Source organism: Rhagoletis zephyria, unplaced genomic scaffold, assembly GCF_001687245.7.
Source record: "Rhagoletis zephyria isolate East Lansing unplaced genomic scaffold, Rhagoletis_zephyria_1.1 Rzeph_scaffold_00739, whole genome shotgun sequence".
NCBI classification, from domain to species: domain Eukaryota; kingdom Metazoa; phylum Arthropoda; class Insecta; order Diptera; family Tephritidae; genus Rhagoletis; species Rhagoletis zephyria.
In genome coordinates this window covers 33,311-49,965 of record NW_016157823.1, presented here as the reverse complement: position 1 = coordinate 49,965, position 16,655 = coordinate 33,311, and positions in this window count along the sequence as shown.

Genomic DNA, 16,655 nt, shown 5'->3' with positions numbered 1-16,655 from the left:
GTTTTAACTGCAAACAGTGAAGTTTGCGCGGAAACGCGTGGATTCTTTGAGTTTTGTTCTCGTTCACCGCTAGACCAACCTCTTCAGCTTCTTTTCCTAAGCTGGAAAATGCTGCGCTTACGTCTTTAAGTTTCAGGCCGACGATATCGACATCATCTGCATACGCCAGCAGCATCATTCTTTTTCTATATATGGTGCCGTTGCGATTCGGACTCGCAGCTATTATACCGCTATCCAGCACCAGATTAAAGAAATCGTACGAGAGTGAATCGTCTTGCCTATAAGATCGTTGGGTCTCAAATGGCGTGGAGAGGTCCTTCCCAATTTGAACGCAGCTGAAGGTTGTGCTCAGCTTCACGCTATCAAAAGCGGTTTTAAAATCGACAAAAAATGGTGTGTGACGATTTTTTTATCTGGTACCTTCTCCAGGATTTAACGTACTGTGAAAATCTGATGTATGGTGGACTTACCAGGTTTGAAACCACACTGATAAGGTCTAATAAGTTGGTTTGTGACTGGCTTCAGTCTATCACATAGGATCGTCGGCAGGACCTTGTACGCAATATTAAGAAGGCTTATTCCGCGATAATTGGGATCTCCCTTCTTGTGGATTGGGCAGAGTACACTCAGATTGCAATCTTCGGGTATCTATTCAACAGTGATATTGCTATTAAGCTGAGCAATTCCACTAGTAATAAAGTGAATAATAAAGTTAGATAATTGACTAGAATACATTGCAATAGCTACGAAAGGGTTACAAATTGCTCTACAGCTTCCGTGCGTACTTCGACATTCGAAGAAAACCTGTAGATATGAACGGTGCTTTTTTTTTGTTTTTCAGTCGCGAAATCGCAATCCGTAATTCGTCCCAGTCGAGTTGTAGAACATCGAGTCCGTCATCTTCACCGAAGGTGCGGGTTTATCACCTCCTCCTTTGCTGTTATCATTCATCAGGGTGGAGGATTGTTCATCGGATGATAGGTCTCGTTTACCTTTTGAGCACGCTATATAGATACGGCACAGTTGCGTTCTTCGGCGGAAAGAGGAATATTGATTTAGATTTGAATGACCCAGCTTTGATGGGAAATCTGAGAGTTTTTTTCTTTAAGGTACAACTGGATTTGGGATCTATATATTCAGAGCTTTTCTGATCACACTGTAGTACTTAATATCCCCAATATAGTATTACAGTTATATTTGTGACTTACGGTACAGACCGTTTACCCAATTTTCTCAATCCAGTAATAGTTGAAATAAATATGTGCCCTTACTTTTTAGGCATCTTTAACAACACATTTCTTTGCGTGCATAAAACCGCTAAGCGTGTAAAATGCAATTAATCACATCAGTACACAGCAATGCGTGCGGAAGGGTGCCATGAGCCATTCGTCTGCATACCAGCATTTCGCAGCCGCTTCGCACTTCTCTTCCATCGCCTCAATCCGCCACGCTGTCGACGTGACAAAAATTTTGCCTGATTTTGTCTTAATTAACGCCAAACGCTTCAATAGCAATAAAATATGTGTGTGCCGCATGTGGCACTGGCACTGGCACTGGCACTGGCACCGGCATATGTGAATAACATTGTTGCTGTTCGTGCGGCTGATGAAGTGCAACGATGCTCTGGATGCTCTGGCGTGATAGTGTGGCAAACACTTGTTTCAATTAATCGGCTTTGCTGCAAATGAGCGCCGCAGCCACCGCTGTTGAGTAGCAGCCAATACGTTTGATATAAAATCTGCACTTTTCTTCTTGCTGTTTGTTGTGTCTGTTGTTGCCGGATTTTGTTTGTCGTCGCGGCGCATCATTCAACGCTTTCAGCATTCACTAACTGCGGCAACAAGCGACAACATGAAATGCTTTCAACTTTTGTCCTCAGCAAGCGAGTCTGCGCGTGTGGGCCCATCAAGTAGCCGAAAATTGGGGCGTGTATGAGAGGGAGGTTCGCTTTTATTTGCCTACACCTACATGTTTATATGTACGATTTCGATACATATTTACCAGGATTTTGGTGTGGCGCATTTCACGCATCATTCACACATTGGCTGCCGTTAAACATTTTCGTATTTAATTGGACCACACACACATGAGAGCCATGAACTGATCTGCGCTGGCATGCCAGTCGCTTGCATTGTCCGTGATTGCGGATCCCACAGCAATTTTTGGCGTCATATCAAATTCTTTGAAAATCATATTTTCAGTGTGACGGTGAAGGGACGGTCGATGTCAGTGAACTTCAAACCACCCAAATCGGTGGACTAAAGATTTATCGCTGTCATAAATAACGAGAGCAACAACAATGTTGTTGAAAGTTGTCATTACAACCGGATCAGCTCCCACATTTTTTGACACATTTAGGTTTCAAGTGAGAATTCGTAATGATTTCAAATGTAAGAAAAAAGAAAATAAATTATCTCACCGGAAAGTGTCAGTATAAAAAGGACTTACTACATTTCGTAGAAAGCCTTTACACTACATTTTTTAAATTTTTTAATAGTTGACAATTCTTTTAAAAAAGTGCGTCTGAAAAAAATCATATACATAACCCTTTTGTTTAAATATGTCATTGTTTTAATTCATATAGCTTAAGCAAAATAAATAGATTGAAATTTGTGAAAGGTGGAAAATCTTTACTCTTAAGACGAAAGCTATTCTATTTTTGCAATCTTCCCTTTAATTGAACTTGAAAAAGATGACAAACTCTTTTTCTGTTTCACATCCATATTGAAATATTTCATTAAATTGAATTTAGAGTTTAAACAGGTGGCAAAATAGGGATTGACTCTTGAACAGATGTTAACTTTTTGCAAAATATTTTCAAAATTAAGATTTCTTAAACTTCAGTCATTAGCCACCCATATTGTAATAAAGGAGTATAACTTATAAAAAAAAATTATTTAATTTTTTAAATAGATGGCAGTGACATTTTTTTTAATTTATAATTAGAAATCGAATTTTACTTTGTAGCAGGTGGCAACGCTCTCAGAAAATATGCTATATATTAATCCAGGTCATAAGCTATCCCCATACGCTATCTCTCAAGCTTTCATATTTATAATTTGAGTAAAATTTCATTTAACTTGTCAATCAAATTGATTTGCCTAAGCTGGTGGCAACCCACTTCAAATACCGTAATCAAATATTTCGCTTAACTTTTAATTAAACTAATTTTAACTTTTTGAACAGCTGGCAGCCCTCGTAAAGAATATTATCCAAATGAGTCGTTCTTATACCGCACACTCACTCACAGACTTTCACATTTATAATATCGAGCCCTAACCGCAAAAAACGTAAGCCAATTTTTTTTTCAAAATTTTCTTTTGATGCAGAAATGTTCCTAGGGCATCTAAAAGCATTTGTGCATCAAAAATGAAATGTGAAAAAAATGTCGCTTACGTATTTTTGGCGGTAAGGATGCGATAAATACAGGATTTCTTTAGTTTACTAAATAAATATACCGATGCGTTCCGCTAAGAAATATACGATTGTGATTATTAAAATAATTATTTCTATAAATAATTTTCACAAAAATCTTGTTATAATTTTAAAACGTTTTTGTACTTTTGAATTTCTTTTATAACTTTGTGCATCCTCCATACCTCCCTCATTTGTTTATAATTTGTTCTTTGTGCATTTGTCGGCACGTGTGCCTCTATTGTCCTTCGCTGCGCCACGGATATTAGTGAATTGATAAAAAATGTTTTCAATTTTCACTATCCGAATTTCATGGTTGTCAGTGTTGTTTTTTGCGTCGATTAGCATTCCTTTGCGGTAATAATGGGCGAAACACGTGCCTTGTAAATGAGCCATATCATTTGTTGGGCGGTGCGTGTCTCGTTGTCTTGTCTTTTACTGAGGGCAGGAGTAAGCAGTGCGCATAAAGTACTGCATAGGGTTTTACTTGTAAAAATGTCGTGAGAAAAAAATATTTTTTTTTTACAATTGAAGAATCACATATTGTCACTTTTATGACCTTTAAAAAATTTTACCAAATTTAACAAAAAATTACCAAACTTATTTTCTTGTACGGAACTTACGATAACACTGATGGATATTTATGGTCCGATTTTCTTCCCACTATTTAAACACTGGGTGGGTACTCCAGGCTATATTTATTTGAAAGAAATATTAGTGGTACATTTTCACAAAATCGTTGATAGCTTCGAACTATTGCTGTCAATAGTGTCATGATCCATTACTCTCTTAACCTTCTCGCCCATGAAAAACCGGTTTCAGATGGTCTGAAAATACTAGTACATGTAACGAGGCTCAATAAGAGCATATCGATTGATTTATGTAAATTATATAGTAGATCTCTGACAAGCATAATTAACATTTTGGCGACACACGAAGAGGCCAAGCGATTGAACTGGGCTTTAAGTATTACAGAAGGTGAATCCGAAAATCAGGCATGGAATTTTCGTACTATTAAACCGATTTGTCATGATGTTAAATGTAATAACATCTACATTACAATTTTTTTGGGTACATTCGTCGGCTTTTAGGTAAAATTTATTCCTCAAATTAAGTTCAATTTTAAAAGAATTGATTTTTCATTACTGGTGGTCAATGCTCTTTGGCTTATATTCAGCATACTTATCGCTATCTTGGAGTGAGAAGTGGCTAAGCCTTTTTTTAATTTTAGAGGAGAACAAAAAAAAAACTTTTGAGATTAACATTCTTCAAATTATTTCGCAAAATTTAGAATTTTACACATTTTATGAACTACATAAATACATATTTGGCAATACTAAAAAATCTACATTTGCGCGAACGTGAAGGCAAATTTTTTCATGACATACATAGTTCAGGCTCTTTTCAGGCCTTAACATATTCTTTAGAAACTGATCTCACGATATCGTCTGCTCTAAGGCTATAATTAAACCATAAGACTTCTAAAGATATATCATTTTTTGCGGTTTCTAGTGCCTATTTCGCTATTTTATTTTGCCTTTTTTATAGGTTTTTAGGTCCTAAAAATCCATTCCCTGGTAATAAATAAATAAACTTTTTAAACTTTCGTAAGTTGCACTTCATTTACACAAAGTTAACCAAGAACTCAAACATTTTTAACGGACTTCAAATAAAGATGGAGGTTATAAATTTTTCGGAATATTTTTTTTTCTTTTTTTTTGTATGCTACCGCATAACTTTGGACCACGTGAACCGATTTCAACAATTCTTTTTTTTATCGGTAAGATGGTACCTCAAGGATCGTCCCGTAATTTGGTTAAAATCCGATCATTGGATCAATTTGACTAGTTTTGTTACACAAATACCACGACCAAAGGCAAAAAATATTGGCTACAAATTGTCATTTTGTTTGCCAGATATACGTTTTATCGGTGCACTTGCACAAAATTCGCATTCGCAAAAGCTCCGCATTGATTTTTGCGAATACGAATGTTAAAATTAATGCGGAATGCGAATATTCGCAACAACCCTGATACACATACAGTGGGGAGCAGAATGAACACACGGTGATTTTTGTTAAATATTTTATTTATTTTTTTAAAGTTAAAATTTGTTTGTTATTTTTTTTTCATAAAAATGAAACTTTATTCATAGCTTAGAAAAATTTATTCAATTGTCTTGAAAATTTTAACGTTTTAATCTGATTTTTTAGAATTTTGAGTTGCAGTTTGGCAGCCCAGTAAATTTTAGTAAAATAAAGTGCAAGTTCTAAGTGCAAAATCGCGTTGATTTTTTGCTGCAAAAAAAAAAAATTATAAACCAACGGGATTTTGCAGCCGCTTAAAACTTGCTTTTTATTATTCTAAAATTTAATGGGCTTACAAACTGCATACTCAAAGAAATTCAAAGAAATTAAAATAAAAAGTTGAAATTTTAATAATGTTATGGTATTGGTTAAAGTATGAGTTACATTATTATAAAAAAGGTTAACCAACTAATTTAGTTTCAAAAACCTTGCAAATATTTAACAAAAATCACCGCGTACTCATTTCTCCACCACGCTGTATGTATACTGTCATTTGTTGGTTTGAAACCAAGAACATGAGTTAATCGATGGCATATGGCACGGTGACCATCCGTCCTTTATTTTAAAGGACAGTCCTTTATTTTAACCCCCTGTCCTTTATAATTTTTGTCAAAATAAAGGACGCCATTTGCCCTTTATTTCTTAAACCGTCCTTTAAATTAGCTTTGGATTTTGCAGAGGTCAATTATAAAACAGAATGAAAACCTTCGTCAGTTTGCTTCGCACCCCACTTAAGGGTCACGAATCCTTGCTAATACTGATAAGAGGAAATTTATGTAAATGCAAAAAAAAAGTTGACTAATATTTAGACTAGGGCTGTGCGATTAATTGATTACTCAAAATTTTAATTAATCATAAAGTAAATAACTCAATTATTCGATTAATTGGAAATTATGATTACTCAAAAGTTCAGTTACTCGAGTAATCAAGATTTTTGATTAACCAAAAACATATATATTTGAGTAATTTGCTTTATGATTAATCAACATTTCGAGTAAAATGAGTAATCAACATTTCAGCTCTTTACATATGTATAAAGTAGTTAAATTTCCTTGATACTTTGAAAACAACGTTTCTGTTTTCAAAAATTAAAACGAAAAATTTTTTTCATATACAGAATGTAAAAAAGAAAATAAGCATTTTCCAAAGCAAACTCTTTTAACGAGCAAAATTATTTTTTTTTGAGTAATCATATTTCAAGTAACTCGATTAATCATCGTTTTGAGTAATCAAAATCTTGATTACTCGAGTAATTGATTAACCAACTTGCTCGAGTAATCGAATAATCGCACAGCCCTAATTTAGACATTTTCCCAGAAAAATTAATATACTTTGAGTAAAATTCATTGTTGACAAAAGCACACGGGAAAGTTGTGCCCAGGATCGTGTTGCACGCTAAGTTTTCAAATCCACTGAAAAATAACAATAAATCTCCGCTCAATTATGGTAAACGCATTGTGGCAGCAAAGGATGGCGAAGTCCTTGATAAGGATTTGGTTTCATTTTTCGGAATCGGTTAAAATCCGGTTACAGCGCCTTTCGAGAAGAGGAACTTGTACAATTTAATAATATAATTAACTGGAAAATATTTGATCTAAATTACCATCATACAAGTTGTATGTTCGTAGTCTAAAATCATTGGGAAAAATGTCCTTTATTTTACGTTCGTTAATATGGTCACCGTACATATGGCTTCCCATATAAAAGATCCTTACATCACTGAATTCGGTTAATATTATATTCAATTCATCTTGCGAGTACTATTTGGACTGTAGTAGCATACATATCTATGTATAATTCAACAAGAAAACTTTAATGTATTAAATATGAACTTCCAGCGTTTCACAGCATAATTAACAAAAACTTTGCAGAATCAAAAAACATTGCAGCATCTAATTGTTTATACATTTTTCATGAGCCAATCATTAAGAAGATCACTATCAACAAATTCATAGGAATATCGAAACGAGATGCAGTCAGTCAAATCAACATCATTAATTAGCACACACTACATATAATATATGCATGCTTGTACAGTATATTCCGTTGAGCTGCACTTACATCCACTGCAAATGGTTTGGTGAACTTAAGCGAAATGTGCAGCAAAGCGGAAAAACAAAAAATGTGATTTGTTTCGTTTTAGATTTTGAAATTTTCTTCAATATATTAAAAATATGTGAAAAAATTTTAGTGCAGGACTGTTAAGCGGAAAAGAGTTACTAAGCGGAAATGCAGCTAAAAGTGAAAATTTCGTACAAAATCCATTCCATGGAGCAGTATTTTGCAAAATTGTGCACGTAAGCGGAAAATGTGCCTAAGCGAGTAGGCAGCTAAACGGAATATACTGTATGTGTATAAACACGTATGCTTTAGTATGTAAATGTGCGTTGAAGTGACTTGGTTAGCTATGAGGAGCACAAGAGTTTTCCAGCAAACGACAAATAAATATCAGTTGTTGGCTGTCAGAAATCATAAGCAAGATCACTTGTCAGCGCAATGTGAGATGACAGACAGCCAACATGTGGGAGCTTTGCTGCTCTGGCAGCAGGAGAGGTCAAGGGTAGTAAACAGGCTGTCTGCGAAGTGAGCGGTGGCATTTAGTTGGCTGTGAGGCAAGTACGAGAGTCTTCAAATGGTTTCGAAAAAAATGCACCAAGTCAAACGCAAAGAAATAGAAAGGTTGTTGAGAATGTCAAATGAACCAAATATTTATTAATGAAGTTGTCAGTGTATGTGTCAATGTCAACATGAGAACACAAAAAAAAAAATTAAGTAAAATAGTAGAGAAAATGAAAGATTTCTTAAGAAATCAGTCAAGCGCTAATCTTAAGCTCCTTCCACTAAGAGGGTCGGCGAAAAGCCAAGACATTCGTTGTTTATAGAATTGTGTGGCTCGAGCATTTCAACGATCATTCAACAATGTTGCATATTACGTTTTTAATACATTTTGACACGAACTTGTGCAACCAAATGTTGAAAATATTAACGAGACCTAAAATTGGACAATCAAGTGGTAGACTTTTGTTTGATTTGTTGTTGATGGCTGAAATGTTGTCTGCGTGCATATATTTCGCATATACGTATGTATACAAACATGCAATAATATTATAAATACATTTGCATAAACATGGCAGCTGTTGCGCGCGAATTAATGAAACGTTAATGGATCTCTACTAAATAAATGTTATATTTATCGCGCTAGTTTTGGATGGCGAGCAAGCTTATCAAAGAGCATAACAATTAACTTGCTTCAGGATAAAATATTCCATCTTTTCACCGACTTCACAAAAAGGAGAAGGCTATCAATTCGTCTTAATATTTTTTTATTATTTATTTTTTACTAGCCGGCCACGTATGAGCGAGGCTTCGCCAACCGCTGAATGTATGCATATGTGTGTACATTTACGCATTTGGAGATAGAGATCATATGCCATCATGTAATTCGTTTATTATCCGTTCAGTAGCGTGCTTAAAATATATCGACTTTCCTTTATACTATGTATAGAAGATAGAAATTTAGAATAGGTGGCAACACAACTCAAAAAATTAGTTGTTATACATGCGAAGGCTATGCTTTTTCATTTGGTATCTAATTTTTTTTTATCCAACGAACGGTGAAGATCTTATAGTTTTTAAAAAGGTGGCAACCCTACTCAGAAATATAATACATTATTACACATCTAGAGAGTAAGTCTTTTCATTTGACAGTGACGGTGCAGAATTAACGGCTACGCTTATTAGGATTGAATATAGCAATTTTCTTAACAGGAGGCAACCCCATTCAAAATATAAGACATTAGTGCCTTTCTAGAGGCCGATCGCTTGCTTGATTTGACACCTCACTTTTTGTAATCCAACGAACGGTGCGGATCTTATAGTTTTTTGGAAAGGAGGTAACCCTATTAAAATTCTAAATAAAAAAGGTCACTCTCCTATCGATACAGAGTATATTAGAGAAAATCTCGCCAAAATTCGTTCAGAAGTTTTCGAGATTTCGTACAAAGAATCTCGACTTTTCTTTATACTAAACATGTATAATAAGTTTTTCATTAAAAACGGCCTCAAGCTCGTTAAAAATTGTTGAATATAATTGTTATAAGGCCATAAAATAACAAATAACAAAAACTAAGCATGTATAAATCTTTTTATGTATGTTATCGCATAACTTTGGACCGCGTCAACCGATTTCTATAACTTTTTTTAAAGCAAATGTGTTACCTCACAGGTGGTCCCATACTAATTCGGTTCAAATGCGATCATTGCATCATGAAGAAGTTAACGATAATCTTAAATTTTTATAGGGGAATTGAAGTCGGTTTTGTTTTTTGACTTAAAAATTTCTTGTTTTATTTGATTTATGTATTTCATTTTACTTTATTTTATTTTTGTTTGCTTTATTTTATTTCACATTTTTATTTCATTATTAGTTAATTTAAAAATTTTTTGAGTTTAATTTTAATATAACACATAAGAACAACTAACTTAAAACAGCATTAAAAATATGGAAGTTATAACTGAATAAAAAAATAAATGAATATTCTACTGACCGTGGGAGTGGAACCTACGGCCTTGCGGCTCGTAAATTAAATAGTCATTTTTTAATTTTAGTCATAATGCACTTTTTAGCTAGCATTGCCTTTTGGTTTGATATGATGAAAGGTAACTGAGTCGCGATCGATCAAAAGCTGCTGGAATGTTGCAAGATTTTAACGCTTTCCTTAGGTAGTTGAGGGATCGGTAATGGTCTGGCGTGCTTTCCACTCGTAATTATACTTCGCTCTATAGTCAGCATCAAGCATGATTCAATAATACAAGGTTCGATAAACTGACAGTTGTCTCTCTCGCACCGCACCCTTAGCAGTGGCAAAGTGTTGCGTCTTTGCAAATTTACTTGGAAAAAGTGTTGCTTTGCTGTGAAATAGAAGTACAGTATATTTTGCTTTGCTGCCTTTATGTTTAAGTGCACATTTAAGATACCTACCCCAAAATGCCCATCTGAGACATTATTTTTAACATTTATAAGGAAACTGCTCCGATAGATGCATTCAACATACCTGCACATTGGCGATAGCTGCCTTAAACATTTTGCAACTAGCATCAATTATCAAATTGTCGGCCGCTGTGGTGCAGTGGCAAGCAGTGCGCGCTTCCACTCCGCAGGACCCGGGTTCAAACCCTGGTCAAAGAAACATCGCAAAAATATAGAAAAAAGGTTTTTTCTTAACAGCGGTCGTCCGTCAGGCAATGGCAAACCTCCGATTGTATTTCTGCCATGAAAAACAGCTTCTCATAAAAATACAATCGCCGTTCGGAGTCGGCGTAAAACTGTAGGTCCCTTCGCCTTGTGTGACAATATCAAGGCGTACGCCACAAGTCGGAGGAGAAGCTCGGCCAAACACTAACATATGTGTAAGCGCCAATCTATTATTATTATTATTATTAATTATCAAAGACAGTATTACGTTTACCTGCACTGGCCTACAATTACCTAATTTTACAAGCTTTTATTTATTTTACTCATATCGCAGAACAACGGAAATGGCTATCAATTTTTCTAGTTATATAGATAATAAGATACCATTCGAAAAAAAAATTCGCTTGCATTATTTTCTACGTGATAAGTGCTTCTCCATTATTTGGTTTCATAGGGATTCGGATACCTTCCTCATTGAAGTAGTAAAGAAAATTCGCTTAAGTGCCTTTTTCGGTTAGGTGCACAAGTTTTTCGTGCAAAGAAGGATGTGCAGCTAAGCAAAATATACTGTATAACATTTTGTGCAATAGGTTTATTTGTATATGTATATGAAGCACATTTAACTGATGAAAACATAAACTGCTTTTAAATTGGATGTTTACATAAATCTCATAGTAGTTTTATTTTTATTTTGAGTCTTTTGCAGTTTTTATATGGCTAAATAACACAAAAATTGCGTAATTCACGTAGATATATTGTAATTTTTTTTAATATTTCGTTTAAAATGCTAGATTTAGTGCAAATACATTAGAATTTACAAAAGGAATTTCACTACTATTTGCCTACTTTGGGTACTTTTCTACTACCATTTTCGCAGCAATGGATTTCATTCCTCCCCTTTCCCCATCCTTCGTAAATGCAACCTTTTGTAAGGGAGTGTCAAACCGCGGCTGTCAATAATTATCTAACCTTGTATTATTGAATCATGAGCATCAAGAATGATAGAATACAAGATTGCACCAATCGAGCTGAGAGCAACTGGCCGTGACGTCAATAAATACCAGAATGAGAGAGCAAGACGAACTCGATAAGAAAAAGAGGAAGCATCGGACAAAAGGCAGTATTGCCAAGTTTTGAATTTGAAAAAGCACCAAATTTTATTGGTGTGTTTTATAGACTTTATATGCATACATAATTTTATTGTAAGGATGCCGATTCATATTAATAAAAGCAATGTTTCTTGCAAGACGGTTGATTTCTTCTGGCATGATTGAAGGTGTTGCCACATATTTTGTTGTCGCTTATGATTGTCACTGTGCCATGATTTTGTTTAAATTTTGGTAAAGTTGCTTACCACACTTACGAATGCTATAAATATTGCTTCCATTTTTTTAAGATTTTCTACTTTGGTGTCTTCAAACTAAAAACAAAAGCACCAAAAACGCGCCATGCACCAAACTCAAAAATTTTCGCGTTTTGAATACCCACTAAATTTGGTGCGAAAAGCATGAAGTTGGCAACAGGGAATGTAAACAAAAGTATTTTATGACGTCAGCGATTAGTTGGATGCTGTCAAAACGATGAAGAGAGGGTTAGCGGTCCGCGAATGGCGCGACCTTTACTTTCTGGATCGTGAGTCAGCATATCAATGCCGCTTATTACCTTTGATTTCTTTCTGTCCTGCCACTTAGTAAATAGCGACTCGTCTGTTAAGGAGGAGTTGCTAAAAATATTTACACTCAGCTGCTTAAGTGTCTTCATAGATCTCGGCCTGGATAATCCTGATATAGTTTCCAACATAATACAGCAGTTCCTTCTCCTCAGACTCATCCGTAAAGGAATTGTAGGCGTTATGATTGGATCATAGTTCTTCCTTCCAGCCACTTTGCTCCAGTATGACTTGAGGGTTAGCTCACGTAAATTACAGTGTTGATATGATCGCTATATCAGGTGTTAGGTTATCTTTAATTTCAGTGCCAATTTCTCCGCCGCAACTAGGCCTATAGGAGGCAGGTTAGAATTTAATCTAAACTCAAACTCCAAAGTTCCGAGGAAAGTGAAAAAAATAAAAGAACAGAAAAGTTTGAAACATTTTTACATTATTTACCAAAGCTTAAATTACTATAGAAATAGGCGCGCTAGTGTTTTGACGGCGAAGAAAGACGCGTAAACACAGGCCAAGGAATGTCACTTCAGCATCATTCCAAAAAAAACTCTTAAGGAAATTTACATACTGTTACTTAGGGTTTACACCCGCAAACATAGTCGACCGCGAAAATAAGTTTACGGGTTTTCTTCGCCGTCAAATATTTTAACGCATCTTTCTTCGCCGTCTATGTTAAGAGTCTATCTGCGCTGAAGTTTTTTTACGCTTTTTTTCGCGGCCAACTTTTGAGCTCAAAAATATTAGAAAAAATTCACCTTTTATTTTCGCATTAAAAAGAAAAGGCGCAAATAACTGGCGTGCTTCTCAAAATACTACGTCAAAATTTATACACTCAAGTTCTAACCCGAAATCGTGCTCGGAGTACCGGTAGTCAGGTCGTAGCATATGCAGACAACATGGCACGCACAGTGTCGGACAATTGTCGAAAGCTTTTATGACAGCTTTTACAGTGGGCCAGAGAGAAGGAACGTGAAATCACCTAAAATTTCTACGCCGATTTCTAAAAGATTCTTCGATTCAAAAAAAGGTGCAGAACAAATGTTCTGCCGAAATCCGCAATAAAATCTTCGTTTCGTTAATTTGTCGTAATATTGCACGTCTTTCTAAGTATTTGTCGCATTAAAGAAAAATCTTATCGCACAAATATTTTTACTGGATCAAATTTACATTTTCACAAAAACACATTTTTTGACACCTTTCTAGGTATATCGCATCATAAGTTTTCGAAAACAAATTACAAAAAATCATTCACTCCCACAAAATAAAAACACTTTTTTTTAAAAACGTGGTTTTTATAGTGAATTATAGAGAGAGATGGTATGATTTTAAGTTCCTAATTGATTGGACTTCGCTATGTAAATCAACTTTAAAAAAAGTCAACTATTTATAACTAAAATAACTTTGGGACAATCATTAGCACCTTGCATATATAAATATTATGTCCGTTTTTTCGCTTTAAAACGACGTTAAGATAAAGTCTCTGCGATTAGTAAAACCCGAGATGATTGATCAGAATCACGAAAAAATCCAAGCTCTGACAGACCACATCAAGCCCTAACCGCCAAACAAATGTAAGCGGATTTTTTATTTTTTTTCAAAATTTTATTTTTGATTCTGAAGTGTCCCTAGAGCATCTGCATGCATTTCTGCATAAAATAATATATTGGAAAAATCGCTTACATCTTTTTGGCGGTGAAAGTAAAATCTGATTCAAGCAGTTTTTTTACTGGAAAATGCAGTCTACACTTTTAATCTGCCGTGAAACCCACTAGTAAAATATTCGTTCCCTATCATTTCAAAAATTGTAGTTTTAATATTAAATGCGCAGCAGTATGCAATTGAAATTCACTTACTATTTTATAAACCCGAATTGTATTCATCCATTTTAAATGACAATGGCCGACTATTTGCAACTTAAATTGTGTTACCTATGACAATTTCCATTTCCATTTCTCTCATATGAGTCATCGCATAATCACTAAGTGATCGATCGATCGATCATCGAGTCCGGCTAAGATGTGATAAGTCATAATTCGTTAGAAAATAGTTATTAGCCATTTTTGTGTGCATATACTCGGATAAAAAAAATAAATAACCAACCATTGAAATCTATTGTTAAGCGCGCATAAAAGTATTTGCAGCCGCCCCCCACGAACGACGGCGATCGACGATTGTAAAAGTCGTAAATCCGTGACTGCATTGTTTGCGAGGTGTGAAAATATTTGAGTCGTTATACATACTTATAAAAAGTTTTAAGCTTATGAGTACAAAACTGTTGATCGGTTCGAAAATTATGATTAATGATCAATCAATGCAGCAAGTTTGAATACACGATCGGCGCCGTGTGAGGGGCGATTGCTGAAATGAACTGTGGGCGATAAAAAATAAGTCCGAAAGAAAATGTAAAAAATGCCACAAAGTGAAGGCGTTGCCCATAAAAAAAAAAAACAAAAGAAAAACCTGCGTCACATAAAAGCGTAAACATTAATGCAACAAGTTGTCCTTTTCACATAAAACTATACATTTTTAGGTTTTATTACAAAATTTTTGTTTTCACCTTTTTTTTGTGCCGTAAATAATAAAAGTCATTTAATTTGCTGCAATGAAAACATACATACATACTTATGGTACATGCATATTTTATCTACTATATAAACTTTCTGATATTTCAACATTCGTTTAAAATGCGCCCAAAAGCATTGATTGCCAAAGGTATTTCGTAGACCCAAAATAACTTCCAAATTATGTCCGATAGCCAGCGTGATCAATCAAATATGAATATGTGAATATCTAGATATATTTTATGTGCGTATGGTGTATCCCACATTCTCGTAAGCAGGCGTCTGTACATCATCCATACATACATATTAATGTGCGTGTTTGCTAGCGGGCATTGTGGAGCGCGCGTAATAAAATGTGACACCTTGCTGGTTGTGAAGCTGGCTAACAATGAAATGATTTGTGGATGCCACATAATAAAAAGTCTGCCGTCGTTTGCTGCAGGCAACAGCTTAACACGCAGGTACATTTGTATGTGCAGACGGTTGAAGACAAGTAATCATTAGTTGAGCGAACGCGAACTGCAAAAGAAATTAAGAAAAAGGTTAAGAAATTATAAACAAATATTTTTTTATTGATACTCATTAAAAGCAGCAAAGTGATAAAAGTTTTCTTTTTTAAGAAATTTATGTAGAAAATCTTATAATTTATGTTAGCAAGTGATTGGAGTACACAGTGCGATAACCCGTTTTTAAATGACATTTTAGTGATCGATTTCACGCTTTTGATTTAAAGAAAAAAAATTTAAATTTCCTAACTGATTTATGTGGAAAATTAAAAATGTCTATCAAAGGGTTTTTCCGCCTGACCGAAAGGAGGACATTGATTTTATTTTGCTAAACAAAAGACTTTAGCGAGAAACCCCTAAATCTGAGATCCCATTATCGGCGCAATGGGCCGATTTTCTGCGCATTTCATGTACCGATAAAGTGAGTAAACACAATCTTTCGAAATGCGACTATCTGAACCGAAATTGTGCTGACTATAAACAACCAAAATTAATATTGCTGCACCGTATCAGGCGCGAATGCCCCGATCAAAGTGTTGGCAATTTATTTATTGTTAGTATTAATCAAGCACGGTACTGTGATCATGTTGCACCGATTATCGCCACATGATCAATTTGGCCGATATGCACTATGAAAATTGGTACATATTGTGCCATTTACGCCGATAGTGGGATCCTAATTGTTAATTTGCTTTGCATTTTTTTCATAAAAACCATTGTTTGTAAACTATAATTTCTCCGACCATAAAGATTATTTCTAAATTTAACGAGTGCACTCGAGTAAAAAAAAAGTTGGACGTACTGACTAATCGATCAAATGAAAATAATAAAAATTAGAAATCCGAAAATATCGAAAATGGGATGAAAATAAAAAATCTGCTAACAGAAAAAAAAATAAAAATTTGACAAAAAAATTTTTATCACTTTGAGACAATATTTGTTGGTAAGAAAGACGCTTTTTCATATTTCCTGCTTGCCGAGCACAGGTTTACACATCCAATTCTAATTCACACTCTGGGTAAGGAACTCACATTTATGTCGTCTTCGTGTTCGTGTTCGTCTCGTGTTCGTCTTCGTAATTGTCTTCGCATTCGTCCTCATATTCGTTTTCGCCTTAAGTTGGTCTTCATATTTGTTTCCGTTTTCATTTCGGACTTCATATTCATTTTTCTGCTCGTAGTCGTGTTCGTTTACATCTTCAAAGAAAAAAAGTATCCAGGAAACCAAC